We start from the raw sequence: 19,461 nt of genomic DNA, 5'->3' as shown, positions 1-19,461 counted from the left end.
CCCTTTCTCTGTTCCCAACTTTAAAAGCTGGCCATTTCTGGACTAGACTTGAAAAGTCAGCATGCCAGATTCATTCCTCAGCCAGTTTCTTGGAGAGCTTTGAAACATTCTTCAGCTCTGAATATGAAATCGTTTTCCTAGTCAGGGAGAAGAAGATGACTTTCCAAGTGTTCCATTACAGGTCCCAGACTGAAAATAACTTTTGATGAGACTTCTCCAAATGATTTCCTTTATTTAGACTAGCAAGAGTTTTTTTCTAGTTCAAAAGGTCTTTCCTGATCAAAACATTCCATAACTCATTTTTCTAATATGTAATATTAATTAGGCTTCTTTAATTCCACTCAGAACTCACCATTTTAATCACTTTAAAAAGTGTTTCCACTGAATTTGTTGATCTTGTGATAAAGGAAGTCATACTAATAAGGTTTGTTTTCTATCTCATGTAGTTCAAAGCAAAAATTGAACCACCCCAGTGTTTGCCACACAGCAGGTGCTCGATAAGGAATAGCTGTTATTATTACTGAGAATCTTAAGAACCAGATAGAGTGATGAAAAGTCCAACTGGTACAGATATCTGTAGAATAATCTTTAAGGTCTTTGCTTGCCCCTCTCTCAATAGCTACCTAAGACCTGCCTCTAAAGCAATTAAGGATGCTTGTTAAACTACAAGTTCTCTTGATCCGATCCATTAAGTAGCCAGGAACCTGCATTTCCTTAAATTCCCCAAGCAGTTCTCCTGAATACTAATGCTTATTAATTATGGCTTTACACTGTACTTCCTTCTTTGGATTGCTGAATCCCTCTCTTTAATCTACAAAGAAAATGTGCATATGCTTGGCAAGCAAAGACTTAGGAGCATTTTCAGTTCTGCTTAAAGAAACAGACTTTCATTATTAAACAATAGTTGGTCTGTGCCTTCATGAAAATTCTGCAAACTCCCTGGAGAATACTCTTCCCATAAAAATCCAAGGGGTCGAGCTGGGGGTATAGCTCAGTGGTAGAGCACTTATCTATATGAGGCTCTGGGTTCCATAGCCAGCACCAAACAAAAACAAACAAAAAGCCAAGAGGTATAAACACGTCTTGTTTCTTTGTCTGAAAAACGTCAATATGAAACCCTCTCCCCCATATTTGTTACATATCCTGAGAACCTTACTTGGGGATGCCTCCTAAATGAGAATAAATTATTGAAGATCTTTAAGTCTCCAGAGATAATCATGTATCATAAAATAAAATATTGGTTGGTAGAGAGAGTGAATAATATTTATGTTCCTGATTGGGGGTGGGGGGCGTGGTGGCACACACCTGTAATCCCAATGGCTCAGGAGTCTGAGGCAGGAGGATGGTGAGTTCAAAGACAATCTCAGTAACAGTGAGGTGCTAAACAACTCAGTGAGACCATGTGTCTACATAAAATGCAAAATGGGCTGGGGATGTGACTCAGTGGTTGAGTGCCCCTGAGTTCATTCCCTGGTACCAAACAAATTTTTAAAAAAGAGAGTTAGCCTTTTGTAAATTAGATTTCCTATAGAAACCATTAGGCTTTTCATAATTTAGATGACAGCACAAAAATTTTTCACTCAAGAATTTGAAAGCATGGTAAGCTCCTATTTTAAGAATTGCTTTCCAGGTTACAGTTATAGTGAGTGGTTTCTCTAAAATTTCATTTGTCCTAATTCAAACTGTGTGAAAATACATGAACACAATTCTCAGTTTCAATAGGTGCTTCCTCAGTTGAACCACCTGGACTATTTATCCAGGGCATAATTACATCTGTGAAACGTTAAAGCAGATAGCATAGAAGGCAATAAAGGAAGGTACATTCTACTAAAGTCAGTGTCTGACACACATAAAGACAGACTTCTGAGCAGAACAATTGAAAATAGGAACAAGTTAGTCTTAGTCAGATCTTAGTCTTGTCCTCACTACTTGCTTTCCTTTACTTAAGGCACAGATTTAAACATAAGAGTCAAGCTTAGAATATTAAGCTTCAACATTTATTGATAGTTGTTGCTTACAGTACAGAAGCCATAATAAAATGTTCAACCATGGAACTAGGTTTTAATCAACGCATCGTTCCAACATAAACCACCTCTCTTCACAAAGGGCTAATGAAGTGGTAACACAGGTTGTTTACAAACAGGTTGTTTAAAAGAAACTTATACTTTAAAAATATCACTTAAAATAGCACCAAAAATCATGGAATTCTGAGGGATAAATTTAACAAAGTATGTGCAAGACACTAGACACTTCAAAACACTCGTGCAAGACAATAGAAATAGAGATAATAGAGATAGAGATAGACCATGTTCATAAATTAGAAGTCAATATATTAAAATGTCAATTCTCCTGAAATTGGTCTACGAAGTCAGCACTACTCCAACAAAATCCTGGAGGCTATTTTTTAGAAATTAAAAAGCTGATTTTAAAATCGATATAGAAATGCAAAGAAACTAGAATAGCCAAAATAATTCTGCAGGGGAGCACAGTTTCAGGATTCTCAGTACCTATTTCTTTTGTTTGTCTGCTTGTTCATTGTTGTGGTATTGTGGATCAAATCCAGGGTCTCACATGTGCTAGCCAAGTGTACATCACTACATTTCCAGCTGCAGGCTACCTAATCTTTAGACAGTAATCAAACCTATCACACGTTGATATAATGATAAAAATACAGATTCATGGAACAAAATAGAGTACAAACAGGACCATGTATATAGGGTCAACTGATTTTCAAAGATATCAACCCAGTTCATAAAAAAAAATAAAAATAAAAATCTATTCAATAAATGGTGCTGAAACAATTGGAGATACATATAGAGCAGGGGGGAATAACTCTATGCTTACCTCATCCTGTGTTCCATAACTAACTCAAAGTAGATTATAGACTTCAGGATAAGAACCCAAACTACAAAATTTCTAGAAAACATAAGAGAGAATCTCTCTGTGACCTAAGGTTAGGCAAAGATTTCAGAAGCTGGTCACAAAATGCATGAATTGATATTTAAAAACTGTCCTTCATACACTCTTACATTGCTGGTGGGGCTGCAAATTAGTGCAGCCACTCTGGAAAGCAGTGTGGAGATTCCTTAGAAAACTTGGAATGGAACCACCATTTGACCCAGCTATCCCACTCCTTGGCCTATATCCAAAGGACTTAAAATCAGCATACTACAGAGATACAGCCACATCAATGGTAATAGCTGCTCAATTCACAATAGCCAGATTGTGGAACCAATCTAGATATCCTTCAATTGATGAATGGATAAAGAAACTGTGATATATATATATATATATACACACACACACACACACACACACACACACACAATGGAATATTACTCAGCCATAAAGAATGATAAAATTATGGCATTTGCAGGCAAATGGATGAAATTGGAGAATATCATGCTAAGTGAGATAAGCCAATCTCAAAAAACCAAAGGTCGAATGATATCGCTAATAAGTGGATGAGGACACATAATGGGGGGAGGGAGGGGTTAGTGTTAGGGTTAGAGTTAGGGTTAGGGAGGGGGGCAAGAATGGAGGAAGGAAGGACTGTATAGAGGGAAAAGAGGGGTGGGAGGGGTTGGGGGAAGGGAAAAAATAACAGAATGAATCAAACAACATTACCCTACGTAAATTTATGATTACACAAATGGTATGCCTTTACGCCATGTACAAACAGAGAAACAACATGTATCCCATTTGTTTACAATAAAAAATAAATAAAAAAATAAAAACTGTCCTTCAAAATACATACATTAGGTATATGAAAATGACAAAAGTTAAGAAAAAATATTTGTGAAATATATGTCCTATAAAGATTTCTATGCAGAATACTTTTTAACTACTTCTATAGCTCAGTAATAAAACAACCTGATTTTTAAAAATAGGCAGAATAGGCTGTGGGAGTGTACCTTAATGGAAGAGTGTTTGCCTGGAATGTGCAATGCCATGGATTCAATCCCAGCACACGAAAATTAAAATTTTTTAAAAGGCAAAAAAAATTGAACAATACAGTTTCTTCCCTAAAAGGTCATACAAAAGGCAAATGAGCACATTAAACAATGCTCAACATTATTAATCATTAAGGGAATACAAATTAAAACCACAGAGATGCCACAATACACTCCTCAAAAGGGTATGAATTAAAAAGACTGACAATACCAAGAGCTGGTAAGGATTTTGAGCAACTAGGACTCTATGACATTACTGGTGGCAAAATGGTCTACCACTCACAGTTGTAAGTTCTCTAAACACTTGAAATTGGTGAATTTTATTGTGCATAAATTTTTACTCAGTAAAAATGATTGAAATGCTCTATCTCAAAAGTAGATACATTTATTTTTATTTTCGCTATGAACAATTCTCTTTTTAAGAACATTTACCTTAATATTTTGTTGATTTCATTTATCCTAATCAAAAAGAAATCCACCAAGGACAAGTCAAATAGTCAACTTTGTTTCATTTTTGTTCAGTGTAAGGAGACAGAGACTGTTTCCCAAGCTCTTCTTGATCTCCTGGGCTCAACTAATCCTCCTGCCTCAGTCCTGTAGCAGCTGGGAACTGGGACTATAGGGGCAAGCTAGCACACCCAGCTTCAACAGAAAATATTGTTAGAAATATATTTAACCTTTATCTCTCACCCTGCCCGAAACTCAACTCAAATTGGATCAAAGACTTAGGCACCAGAACAGAGAACTTGTGCCTAATAGAAGAAAAAGCAGGCCCAAATCTTCACTGTGTCCACCCAGGATCTGACTTCCTTAACAAGATCCCTAAAATGCAAGAAGTAAAATTAAGAATCAATAAATGGGATGATCTCAAAACTAAAAAGCTTCCTCTCAGTAAAAGAAATAATCAATAATGTGAAGAGAGAACCAACAGACTGGGAGAAAATCTTTACCACCTGCAGCTCCAATAAAGTATTAATCTCTAGGATGTACAAAGAACTCAAAAATCTTAACACCAAAAAAAACTCCAAATAACCCAATCGATAAATGGGCTAAGGAACTGAATAGATACTTTACAGAAGAAGAAATACAATCAATCAACAAACATAAGAAAAAATGTTCAGCATTTATAGCAATTAGAAAATGCAAATCAAAACAATTCTAGGATTGATCAGAATGGCAATTATTAAGAATACAAGCAACAATAAATGTCGGCAAGGATGGGAAAAAGGTACACTCATACATTGCTGGAGGTATGCAAATTGGTGTAACCATTATGGAAAGCAGTACGAAGAGTCCTCAGAGAACTTGGAATGGACCCACCATTTGACTCGGCTATCCCACTCCTCTGTTTATACCAAAAGGACTTAAAATCAGCATAGTACAGTCACACAGTCACATCAATGTTTATAGCAGCTCAACTCAACAACAGCTAAACTATGGAACCAACCTAGGTGTCCTTCAACAGATAATGGGTAAAGAAAATGTGGTGTATATATAAGCAATAGAATATTACACAGCTTTAAAGAAGAATGAAATTATGGCATTTGCTGGTAAATGGATGGAGTTGGAGAATATCATGCTAAGTGAAATAAGCCAAACCCAAAAAAACCAAAGTTTGAATGTCTTCTCTGATATGAAGACACTTATTCACAATAAGGGTTGGAAGGGTTAGGGAAGAATAAAGTTACTTTAGATTAGGTAGAAGGGAATGAAGGGAAGGGAAGGGGTATGGGGGTAGGAAGGATAGTAGAGTAAAACAGACATTATTACCTCATGTACATATATGACTGCATGACCAATGTGATCCTACAACATGTAAAATCAGAAAAATGAGATGTTATACTCCATTTATGTATGATTTATCGAATGCATAAGTGCATTCTATTGTCATGTATAAGTAATTAAAACAAATTTTAAAAAATTTTAAAGAAATAAAGCAGTCCAAGGGTTCCTTAAACCTCTTAGATTTCCTATTTCCAAACATTCACATGATATCATAACTATTTAATAAAGAATCAAAAATTATGGTCACTGTATAACAATCTTTCATCCATCTTTAAATGTATCTCCATCAAACCATTTTATATCTTCACTGTCATTTCCTAAGATTTACTTAATTCACCCTCCTTATCCAATCTTCCTTGACTCAACCCAGTCCCAACATACATCTCATTATACTAGATATGTATATAAATACTCAGTATCTTCTAAAACAGCAACAAAAGCCATGTGTGCTAACAACCTTAAAACTTAACTAAATCTTAAACCCAAGGTCTGGTGGATATGGTATGCTTTCCTCAGATTTTCCATCTTAAAATTTTCATTTAACATACACATGCACACCTTCTAAACAGCCTCAAGTCTTTAATTCCACTTTCAGACCACAAGAGTATGCAAACAATAGTTTCAATCTATCGCTCACATGGTCAAGGTCAGTCATTAAACCAAGCACTCAGAGACATCTGAGAAGGATAGGCTAAAACAGCAGGTTGAAAGTAGGACCTTCCAAATGGGTCACAGATAAGCACATTTGCTGGCTATGAAAGACATACACAAGCACATCCCTGACCTATTAGGAATACCCATCTTATAGGGTTTTGGATGAACTTAGGAAGGGACTTTCTCTCTGAAAATAGGAGTACATGCATCAAGAGCAGAGCTGTGATGTCTGTGAAGAGAGAAAGCAGTAGCCTTCAGGGTAAGAAGCACCTGCCTGATGATGGTATTTCTAATACCTGAAGAAGCTAGTCCAGTCCTGGAATTTTGCCCAGACTCAATATCCACCATGCTGATGTAGAATATATATTTTCCATCCCCTACATATTGTTGTTTCAACAAACCATATATTGAATTAACTTTCCTCCCATCTTACTACACCTCCAACATCTACACATCATTAGAAATCAAAATCAACTTTCTTACATTTGTTATTATTTAAGTACAATTACAAAGCTTTTGTAGTACTTCAGCAAAAATGAAGACCACAGACACCTCAACTTTCTCCATGACTTCAGAAGAGGACTTTTTAAAAACACTTTTCCTCCTTGAAAGTTCATAAAGAATGCTACAAGCAAAGCAGCCAACATTTTGACCCTTGCTCTCTCAGGTCAGTCAGGACCCAGAGAATGAAGGGACCCTCTCAGGGCCCTGCAACTTTGGTGTGTCACCCAATTAGGGAAATCAAGAGAATCCGAGAAAACGGGAAGATAACCAGTGCACATTCTGCAAAGAGGGTCACTGGAAAGCAAAATGTCCCTGATGCTTCCAAGAGAAGACACGTATGGTCAGCAAGACCTTGACCCATCCTAGCAGATGGCATCACTGGTAGAGGAAAGCTAAAGGAGCCAAGAGGCTTCACACACGTCCCCAAGGGTGATCTCTGAGGAATCTCAGCTGACCTTTAAGAGTAGATAGGAACAATCTCAGTTTTTACCAACTTGGTCTTAAACACCTGGCAAGAGAGTCTCACACTGTTATTTAAAAAGAAAAACTTTTTTTTTTTTTAATGTAACTTAAGATATACTTTGTGCCAGCCCTACCAAAAGCAAGTAAAGCTGGGCTATAAAGGAAGGGTTCTTGTGTGGTAGTGCCTAATAATAATGATTACAAAAGACTCTAGAGTCACAAGTTTGTCCGGAGCTAATTTGAACCTGGTCTCATAGGCCTATGAATCTTCCTAACCTCTTTTTTCTTTTTTTTTTTTTCTTCCTAACCTCTTAAATTGACAAACTTGATCCATTTTTCACTGATAATGATTATGAGTTACTGTCTCCATGGTTTTCAGACACTGGCTGAAACACTAATTCCTTTTGTGCTAATTGTTTACAAAAAAAAACAATGTTTTGCTGTCTTATTTATTGTTGTCTTAGCATGATCCCTGCCCTATGTGTGCCTTGTCCAGTCACCTGCCATCTGCCACTGAGGACCTCTGGACTGCTCTGATGCTGAATACCCTTGACTGTCCAGGCCCCACCTCACACAGAACAAGGACTTTGGGTTACTTCCCCCAGCTTTACCCTCTTTCAGCAGGAAGCAGCTTGGAGATGTCATCACCCATTTTTCCATAGAAATGGAATGTAGAAATTGACAGTGGGGAAATGTAGCAGTGGTCCACTTTATGCTTTGAATATAGCCCTTCTGCTCTGCCACTGCAGCTTATTTTTGAAATAAGCATGTTTCTTTCTCTTCCTCCTTCCTAATCTCAGGGGAACAGGATTATCTTTCTTCCCCATCTTAGGCAAGTTTGTCTGTCCTTGAGTACACACCCACCATAGGAACAAGGTAACCCAGACTTTGGGGATGGTACCACTTGATCTCAGAAATGAATATGTCCCAAATTAACAAGTGAATTACAACTCCAAACAGAAAACACATGGAATGTAGCCTTTGAGTCACCTCTTTAAAAGCCCCCTGTTACTGCTGATGGGCAGAATCACAGCCTCTCTCCTTTGCTAGCAAAGCAATAAAAACTTCTTTTTCCTTTTTCAAAAAAAAAAAAAAATATTGCTACCAGCAACTAGGAGAGAATACATATATGGGCTGAGAGCTCTCCATTACATATTTAGTCTCTCCATAGTTGGATTTTTAAAGCATGCCTTCTTTTTTTCAATCTCCTATTTTGAAAGATTCAATATAATGTCTTCTGAAGCATGATAGTCACAGCATCTAGCACATCAGTGTGTCTGAGTAAGTCATTTAAATGACTGATGGTGAAGAAGCCATATCACATTATGATCTAGGTCACTCACTGCCATTTTTTTAAAATTTCCAAACCATTATAATTTTTTTAAACAGAAAAAAATGTTCCAAATCAGGCACCTATAAGAGTATCAGCGCAATAGTGTTATCCAGCAAATAGTGCTAAACAAAGCTATTTGTGTGTATGTGTGTGTGTGTGTGGGGGGGGGGGGGGAAGGTGAAAAAAAATAGCCTTCCACAGTAAAGACTGAGTTAAATGTCCAAGCATTAAACAAAGTAAAGTTTTGGTAAAGCAGTATTTGTATTATGTGGTATAAATTCTTGGCTAGCATGCCTTAAGTTTATGATCAAGTGCTTTCTCAAAGGTGATGTTAAAGGTCAATGTTGGTCTAACCTATGTCCATTCAATTGCTGTATACTTCTCCATTTCCTGTAACACTGTCCCTGAATTTATAAAAGATGCTTGTACAATAAAGTCTACTTCACACCACATGATCATGTAATCTAAGACAGCTCAGGCAATTAACTTGTTTCAAAGAGTGGAAGAGTCTATAATTTCACTTGGATAACCAGACAGGAAGGTAGTCAATATGATGTTCACTAAAGCAAAGGGAGTCTAAAACCTTCAGATCAGATCAGACTGAGTCCTCAGCATCTAGCTCCAGCAATAGATGCAAAATAGCACTTCTGACAAGCAGTTGTACCAACTCGCCAAAAATGACAGTTTGGAAAGCAATAATTCTATCTCCTCCTCTTTGGGCCAACTTCTCAGCCCAGTCCCTGTAAGGCAGGCCAGCATCTTTTCCCCTTGCTCTAAAGGCTGTAAGAAAAGGAAACCTTTGCAAAAGGAAAGATGTAAATTCATTTCTAAGTTCAAATTCAATTTTCCAGAACTACAGAGATACTAAGACCCAAAAAGCTCCACATTCACGGAGCTGGCATCTGCTTCTTTGATTGCTATTCCAGTGCTGTAGAATGAAGGAATTGGAGGCCTGGAAAGAGTCCTAATGGACGGGGAACTACTTTCAGGAAGGAAACAAAAAGAAACTTGTCTTCTTTCCAGTAGCAATAAAGTCAATACTTAGGTCTGGAGACCTCAAGAAAAGGAAGACAGTCTCTTCACAATCTCAGGCAAAAGATAGCCAAGAGACAAAAATATGTTGTTGTTGTTGTTTTTAAGTTTGGCAAAAATAACTAAGATCCATAGTCAATCCTCACCTGACACACCCAGATGCAATTTGTGACTGATCCTGTGCTATTTTCTTATTTAAACAATCCAGGTGCAATGAATATCATAAAGAAAACTGGGAACTATGAACTGAGCAATTTAATGTATTAAGGAATTTTTATTCATTTTAATCATGATAACTTTATTTGGATAGAAAATTCTTAATTTTAAGGTACATAATGAAGTTGGAAAAAAGATAAACTAGAAAACAAAATACCAAAGGAAAAAAATCTAACTAATTCAATAGCCAAAAGAAAGATAATAAAGACCAGATAACAAAATAAGAGAAAACTCCAAGGATTGCCAGGTATGGTGGTGCATCCTGTAATGGCTCAGGAGGCTGAAGCAGGAGGATCACAAATTTAAAGCCAGTCTCAGCGACTAAGCCAGGCCCTAAGCAACTCAGCGAGACCCTGTCTCTAAATAAAATATAAAAAAGGGCTGGGGATATGACTCAGAGGTTAAGCACCTCTGGATTCAATCCCTAGTACCCAAAACAAAACAAAAATAAACAACTCCAAGGGTTGAAAGATATATTTTGAACAGAATTAAACAGATCACAAGTGCGCGCGCGCGCGCACACACACACACACACACACACACACACAGAGGAAAAGGTATCAGGGGAGAAAACCCGTATGAATACAAAACCAGACACAGTGGTGCACACCTGTAATCCCAGCAGCTCAAATTTCAAGTTCGAGACCAGCCTGGGCAACCTAGAGACCCTGTCTCAAAATAAAAAATAAAAAAGGCTGGGGATGTAGCTCAGTGGTAGGGAACCCCTGGATTCAATCCCCAATAATGCAAATAAATAAAGAGCACTTCAATGTACCCTAAAATTAAGAAAATATAATAAAATTTAAACATCAAACAATATAATAGTAAAAATGTCAGTAGGCCAGAGGGCAGCAGGCTGGGGATGGGGAGATGGCTATTGACTATCCCAACAGCTGAGAGTAAAAAAAGAGAACAAAGTGTGGCTAAATGTAGAATCAAAGCCTGGAATTTGGGGATAGGGGCTAAAGGCAGATTAAGCTGGGTGTCTGGGACCAAGAGGAAGGGGAAAGATTCTACTGCATCACTATCTCTTCCTTTAGCTTCTCCAATATCTCTGCTCTCCATATGCTTGCTCAAATGATTAACATAGCGGCCACCAGCACTAAAGGAGGATATAAAAACTCCATAGAATCACTACTTATTTATTGCCACTGGTGTTCCATGGACAGGCCCTCTTCACCTAGAATCTGATGGGCCACAGGAAGTACTTTAGCATTAGGAAACAAATGAAGGGTTTGTAAAAAACATTTTTCTTTCTTTCCAGCAGTACTGAGGGTTGAAAGCCAGAGTTGTAGGAATGCTAAGCAAGCACTCTCCTGAACTACAGACCTAGCCCACCATTTTTACTTATTTTTTAAATTTTTTTAATTATTTTATTTTCACAGACTGCATTTTGATTCATTGTACACAAATGGGGCACATCTTTTTGTTTCTATGGTTGTGCACGATGTAGATTCATACCATTAGTGTAATCATACATGTACATAGGGTAATGATGTCTATCTCATTCCACCATTTTCCACACCATTTTTATTTTTATTTTTTTAAACTGGGGATTGAACCCAGGGCCACTCTTATCACTGAGCTACATTCAAGTCCTTTTTAACCTTATTTTGAGACAGGGTCTCACCCAGTTGCAGGGGTCTAGAACTTCTCCTTCTGCCTTAGCCTTCCAAGTCACTGGGATAACAGGCATTAGCTACCACACCTGGAAAAATAATTATTCTTAATGATTAAAAACTTTCACATGGTATGGTTCAGTTGGATTGAAAAAGACAAAACGATCAAGTCTCACAGTAATGAAGTATCTTAACAACGGAGTATCTTAGTACCACCAGCCTGACTCAGCTCTGGCTGAGTGGCAGCAGGAGTCTTCCCCTGGATGAGCACCCATGCCAAGCCTTGAGGGCTATAATCTGACCTCCATGAAGTGCTTCACACAGGAACCTGAGTCTAAGTGGGTACAATTCCTGAAAACCCTTCACTCTCTTTTTTTTGTTTTTAATCTCCCTCTCCTACATTACTCTGTATAAGCAAAGAAAGGTCAGACTCCCATCTCTTTACTCTCCCCCTAGTCTCTTCCCCAAAGATACAATGCAAAGCAATACCCAGACATTAAGAGGTAAGGTGGAGCCAGGCACAGTGGTTACCAGCGTCTCAGGAGGCTAAGGTAGGAGAATGGCAAGTTCAAAGTCAGCCTCAGCAAAAGCGAGGCGCTAAGCAAGTCAGTGAGACCCTGTCTCTAAACAAAAATACAAAATAGGGCTGGAGATCTGGTTCAGTGGCCAAGTTCCCCTGAGTTCAATACCCTGTGGCACCCCCTCCCCCAAAAAAAGAGGCAGGTGGTCCATGTTGAAGATACTCCATCAGCACCCATAGTATCAGGGAGAAGCTTTCTAACTTAGCTTAGATGTGGAAACCCTAACAGTTTCTGGACTGCATTATACACTCACAGACCCTACACGCTTCAGGAACAGTCATCTCAAATGTCCTGATTCTCTGACTAAGCACTTAACACTTGATCATTCAGCAGAGGTACAGTTATGAACCAAGCTCCTTCTCCACAGGGAAGAACTGTAGTTCTCCCCTCCCCAAAACCACCTGATAAACCACAGCATGAAACTTTGGTGATTTCCTCTTATCTACAACATACATCTTTGCTTCAGTAAACCGTTTCAAAGTCCCTGTTCAGTGAACAGCTGAAAGGGCTTGCGATGGGTTTTTGGCAGTAGGTGTTCTCATCTCACCTTGGAGGGCCCTGACATTGACCTAGTCATGCATACTATGAATCACAGTTTCATCATCTACCAAGTAAGTGGGTTAGGGAACAGGTAGATAGGAATGACAGAAGGCCTTTTACTTTATTTCATATGCTCAACCAAATTTTGTTTTGACAAGCATGTATTAACTTTCCCAATAGAAAAATAAAAGCAAAATGGGTTAGAATAAGTGATCCCTAATAACCCTACCAGATATAATGCTCTGGAAGTCTGAGTTTATCCAAGATCTCTAAACTCCCTAAATATGGCATTTACCCATAGTAAACTCTGTGCTAAGAGTTTGAACCTCATGGGACACTATCAAGGCCCAAACCCACAGGTGTAGCACAGGGTCTGCCCAGAAAATCAATGCATAAATAATGACAAGTGACTTCTTTCTTTCTACAAGCTTAAGTGTCTATGCAAGAGCCCTGTTACTGTTGGGCAGCTTGTGGAGTTTTGCTTGCCAGTTATCAAAGGAACTTAACGTCTCCAGTTTTTTACTCTACTCAATCCTCAATCGTCTCAGGCTACTATAAAATTTACCTCAGTGTCCTTAAATTTAGATTTTTATGGGAACTCTGCCCATTTTTTAGAGTCCATAAATAGATACTCAGGTTTGAATCACCCAAAATCCAGCAGGGAGATCCCCCACTGTGGCTCCATGTACCCAGAGTTAAAAGGTCTCCCACAGTTCCGTTGCCCTTGAGACCCAGTAGAAACTCAGATCATCTTTTTTTTTTTTTTTTTGAAAAAAAAAAAAAAAATTGAACCCTGGGGCACTTAACCACATCCCCAGCCCTTTCTATATTTTATTTAGAGACAGGGATCTCACTAAGTTGCTAAGGCTGAGGCTGACTTTTGACTTGAGATCCTCCTGCCTCAGCCCACTTCCCAGCTGCTGGGATTATAGGCATGTGCCACTGTGCCTGGCTCAGATCATCTTTATATTTGTGCATTGGTTGAGGAAAGCACTGAGTCACTGCTGAAATATTGTTCCTATAAAAAATTCCTCAGGGCCTGGGTAGGAGAGCTTGCCTAGCACGTGTAAGGCACTGGGTTCAATTCTCAGCACCACATATAAATAAAAGAAAGGTTCATTAAAAAAACTAACAAAAAATTTCTCGGACCAGGGATGGTAGTATCCACCTATAATCCCAGCAACTCCACAGGCTGAGGCAGGAGGATCACAAATTCAAAGTCAACCTCAGCAATTCAGTAAAACCATGTCTCAAAATTTTAAAAAAGGCAGGGCAGGGAGGGTGGGAACTGGGGATGTAGTTCAGTAGTACAGCATCCTGCATTCAATAACCAGTATCAAAGAAAAAATTTCTTTGGGATTCCATGTTAATTAAATCTGAGATAAAATTTATGGAATCTATACCCATCAGAATAAGTCATCTTAAAATTTCTCTTCAATATGAATATACTCAATATCGCTAAATTATATGTTAACCCAATCTTTAAAAGACAAAAATTCCTATCTTGCTCCTGAAATCAGCAAAGAAATAGTCAGGACCATTTCGCCCAGCCTGTAGCCAAGTTTTTCAGCTGGCCAGAGATAGATGGAAAGAGAGCTCTCCTCTAAAAATAAGTAGACTCCTTGATACTACACAAGGTACCCTTCCTCTCTTTAAAGGACTTTGTAGAACCAAGCAAAGAAGTTTAGTTTCACTTAGCAGAAGCAAGCTACACCAACAAGTAGAGGAGGGTGAGAGGGATAAAGAAACAGCAAACCTCTGCTTAGTCTCCCAGGCCACCTCCTAAACCTCTCCACTCTCTTCTGCCATCTGTGCCAATAAAGCTAGCTTGCTTCTCCACTGCCTCCTGAACATATACATAATTTAAGCATTATTTCTTTGGCTCAACATACTTTCAATAAGCATTGTTTGAGGCACTAAGCAAGCTGCTGGAGGTACACAAACAAATGCCACACAACTCACGCCCTAAAAGAACTCTTGGGAGACATGTGTTTTTAAAAATACTTTCAAAACAAAGTAACAAAATATGAAAAGGCTGGTATACCAAATTAAAGAATGAGTTGCAGATAACACAATTGCTTTTCCTGAGTTAAATCATGATAAATCTTTTTTATTTTTTGCTTTTTGTTCATTTGTATGTGGTATGTATTTTTTAATCTTTTTTAACATTTTTAAATTTATTTGTTCTAATTAGTTGTACATGACAACTAATAGAATGTAGAATGCATTTATACATTTTGATAGATCATAGAGTATAATCTCTCATTTTTCTGATTATACATATTGTAGGACCACATGGGTCATGCAGTCATACACACGAGGTAATAATGTCTGTTTCACTCTACTATCATTCCTTCTCCCATACCCCTTTCCCCTCCCTTCACTCTCCTTAACCTATGAGGAAGTAACTATTCTTCTCTATCCACCCCTGCCTCATTGTGAATTAGCTTCCACATATCAGAGAAATCATTTGGCCATTGGTTTTTTGGGTTTGGCTTATTTCACTTAGCATGATATTCTCCAACTCCAACCATTTACTAGCAAATGCCATTAATTTCATTTTCCTTTAAAGTCCATGAATATTCCACCGTGTGTGTGTGTGTGTGTGTGTGTGTGTGTGTGTGTGTCACATTTTCTTTATCCATTCATCGGTTGAAGGGCATGCAGGTTGGTTCCACAGTTTAGCTATTGTTGAGCTGAGCTGCTGTAAGCATTGATGTGGCTGTGTCACTATAGTATGTTGATTTTAAGTCCTTTGGGTATAAACTAAGGAATGGGATAACTGGGTTCATTGGTGGTTCCATTGCAAGTTTTCTGAGGATTCTCCACAGTGCTTTCCATTCCAATTTGCATTCCCATCAGCAATGTATGAGTGTACCTTAGTAAATCCTTTTATTAAAGCATTTATTTTCACACCCTATATTTGCTTTCTTAGGAAAGCTGAGCAGATTCAGAGCAATGATTTGCACAAGAATGGCAGCATTGAGAAAATTTTAGTTATCAAAGAAATATAATCTTTGTTCAGCAGTAATATATGCTGACATATATCTTATATTTAGCTTGCTCAAAAAGATAACTCACAAAAGTTTACAACTTCATCCAAGATTTTTTTTTCAGAAAGAAATCAATGTGAAAGGGAAATCTGGGCAGAAAAAAAAAAAAAAAAAATAGATGAAGCCATGAATGAGGTTGGTAAACAAACACATATCATTAAAATACTGTAGAGTTGGTCAGGGTAGGCCACAAATTTGGCTCTAAGCATTCTAGGCAGCTAAGGGGAAAAAGAAGTATGACTAGTTGCATGATTCATAGTGTCTGTATGATAATTTTTCATGGAAATGACACCTCAAGTAATTTCTCCATAGGTCCTCCAACAGTAGTATTCACACACTTCCTTTGGAAATAAGTTTCTTTTGTATTACCTCTCACTTTGTGCACCTAGCCTAAAGCATGCATACTATATGACAAATAAAATATCTGGATTATTTTCTTATAAAAATAAAATTATTATTTGTGCACAAAGCATCAGGGGCCAAGGGTGTCTCCTATGTTAGATGTCAATGACAACACCCACAGTCACTGTTGTAAAGCTTTACAATGAAGCCTTGCCCTGAAAATTTCTTAGACCAAAAATCTATAGGTAAGGCTTTTCTTGACAGTGTCATACAACATGCATTGACACTATAAAGTACATTTGAGTAACAATGGACAATAATTTCAATACAGTAAATGTTCCTGAATCTTCTGAGAACAAGATGAAAATTAAAATAATGATCATAATATTTAATATAGGGGTTCTTCATCAGTAGCAGAAGCAGCTTCATAAATTTATGAAGCACCCACTATATGCCAAGTATTATTCCATTGCACTTTACATACCTCATCTCCAATCCTCTAAATAAATTAAGGGTATTGATATTAATTACATTTTAGGGATGAAAGAAAAAGGTCATTTAAAAAAGAAAATAAAGATCATTAAGAAGCAAATACCTTTATTTTTTTAATTTTATATGCTGCAATGAATTGTCAAATATACACAGAAGTTGAAAGTATACTATAATGCACCCCACATCTCAAAAATCAAAATTTAACAATTACAGAGACTTTTCCAGATTTCCTTTATCTGTCCTTTTTTTTCCCTCCTTTGAGAAAGTATTTTTTAAAAAGCCCTAGTCATATGATTTTATCTCTACATCAGTATGTCTTCTTTAAAAAATAAGGGCAGGTTCTTCAATAATCACAAAGCAAAAAATCAAAACCAACAAAATCAACCAATAACTTCTTGAAATCCTCTCAGTCATTAATCAAATTTTTGTAATTTTCCCATAAAATCTTTTTATAATTAGTTTGTTCAAATTGGCATATCCAAAGAAACCACACAAACATTTCATGATTTCTCTTAAGTTCCCTTCCTGGTTTTTGATTCCTATCCCTGATCACAATAAAAGCAGATATCTTGATATTAATTGAGAGGTAATTTAGATTCCCTAAATTCACTAAAGTATACAATTTTAGTATGTTCACATAGCTAAGCAACTATCACCACTATGTACTTCCAGAATTTTTGTATCACACAAATAGAAAACCCCACAACCATCAGCAATGGCTCCTCATTCCCCCTTTAGTCCTCAGCACTAATCTACTTTCCATTTCTACAGATCTACTATTCTAGGCATTTCATATAGATGGAATCATAACTGCAAATGTAATTTGGACGTCCATCAGTTAGCCACCATAGACAGATCAATATTATATACCAAAGACATATATGACATGGTTTGTGTATAAATCAGATGACATAAATAGTAATAAAATCACCACACCATAGCTGCCTATGAAGAGTATATTATGAATGCTTTCAGCTCAAGGACTTCAGTCTTTTCCCTCACAAATGTTAGAAGACCAAAGATAGTCATGTGAGTGACACACCCACAGGTTACCCATGTGTGGGGGAAAAAAAATGTTCAATTTTTTTGCTGGCCATAATTTTCACAATGACAAAGAGTTAACCAAAAATGATGGTTTAACATAGTGGTAATGTGGGCAGGTAGGCTCAGCAGCTGAGATACAACTCCCTGCTTTCTCTCCTTCTCATAAAGCATGCCAGAATGCAAGACACAGAAGGGAAACTATTTTTTGTTGATTCTTAGTATACCACTCACACACTGGCAGCTTATGAGGAGGGCAGAGAAGGTCTGGGTTGAGAGCACACACCCAAAATCTGCACATTCTCCAGATTCAGATGACCTGCACACGTCATCACTTAACAATTACGTGACCTTTGGGAATAATTTAATCTCCAAATCTCAGTTTTCCCCTATGCCAAATGGAGATACAAATAAGTATGACTGCTTTGAAGAATGAGCACAAAGACCTTAAGATAACTTGCTTACTAAATGCTGGCTACTGGCAGTAAATAATTATTATTCTTTAACTACTATTAACAAAGGATGCCTCAGAGCTGACAGTCATTTCAGTGTGGAACCTCTAACATGTGACAGGACTGCCAAAGAGGAACAGGTGAAGTGGAAAAGTTCTCTGTGTCCTGGCATGGTGACATTGAAGGGCAAAACAATGTGAACTTTGAGGATTTGAAAACCAGAAACTTAGATACCCAATTGCTCCTTCCTTAGTCTCAAGAACCCCTAACCCCCAGCATCAACCCTAGGAAGATAATTTTGGTCTGAGAGAAGACTGCAATTGTTAGAAATCTTCCATCATTAGCAGTCTTACCTTTCTGGCACACTTGGAATGAAAACTTAATAATTCAATAAAGCTAGAAAGGAGCAGGTGAATGCTACCGGTGTGAGGGAAGGAGGGAGAAGTCCAGGACCTTGCAGGGCTCACAGATGACCTCCCAGAAGCAGACTACCTTTACCACTGTGGCGCACTTGAGACTTTTTCACACTTTACCCATACTTCCCTCATACATGTGATCACGTTTCTCTATATTAACGATCTTTACAATCTTTTTACCATTAAAAAATCACTTTCCTTGCACCAGGTTTAGATAACATTTGATAAATATTAAGTCTCAAAATGGAGCTAGGATTCACAATTTGTTTCTTATGCATCACAGTCACAAAAGCAGCACGCTTTTTTCTCTTCGGCTACTATCTACTCTGGGTGCTCACACATGGCATGGAGAGAACAGGGTGATTTTATCACCATCTCTTTACTGGTTGGTTGTTTTGTTTTTAAGAACTAAGGTAAACCAAGTTCCCAGGAGAGTTTCAGAAGCTTTACATTAACTTTAGGCCTCTACTTCTAGGAAACAAGGACAGACAGAAAATTCTTCTCGTCCCTTGCCACACTTTATCCCCACAGCAAGAGGCAAATCCCTGCTTTAGCAAATGATCTTGTTTTTAAAAACAAAACAAAAAGAAAAAGTTAAGAGAAACTTCCAAGTCTTACCAATGAAGCTCTAAAGGTATAAAATTTGGAGGGTAAAGTAAAAGACAAGGAAAGAATTTCACTTCCAATTTTATATCCCTCTTAAGAGTCTGAATTTGTTATAATGTGTTAATGATTAAACAAGAATACCTGGAGAATGGTTAAAATCTGAAATAGTTTTGTCAGTCTAAATAATGTTTCTTTATAAACAATTCACCTTTTTACATCCATCAATTTACAGGAATATGAAGGCCAATTAACTTAGAGGACCTACATAATTAAAGCAGCATAAACTGTTATAGGAGGTAAACAGAGAAAGAGATCATCTGAATCTGGTTTGCCCACTTGACCAGGTTTCCCTAAAAATCAAACAGCAAAATATTTAAAAA

At 37.5% G+C, this 19,461-nt stretch overlaps 1 protein-coding gene across 1 annotated transcript in view; it reads right to left on the bottom strand.

The window, feature by feature from the left end:
• FMNL2 (formin like 2) overlaps nt 1–19,461 on the bottom strand; it is a 289,840-nt gene that overhangs the window by 105,898 nt on the left and 164,481 nt on the right.

Source organism: Sciurus vulgaris (assembly GCF_902686455.1).
Source record: "Sciurus vulgaris genome assembly, chromosome: 3".
NCBI lineage: Eukaryota > Metazoa > Chordata > Mammalia > Rodentia > Sciuridae > Sciurus > Sciurus vulgaris.
The sequence above is the reverse complement of the archived record's forward strand: the minus strand, read 5'-3'. Positions and strand labels throughout refer to the sequence as shown.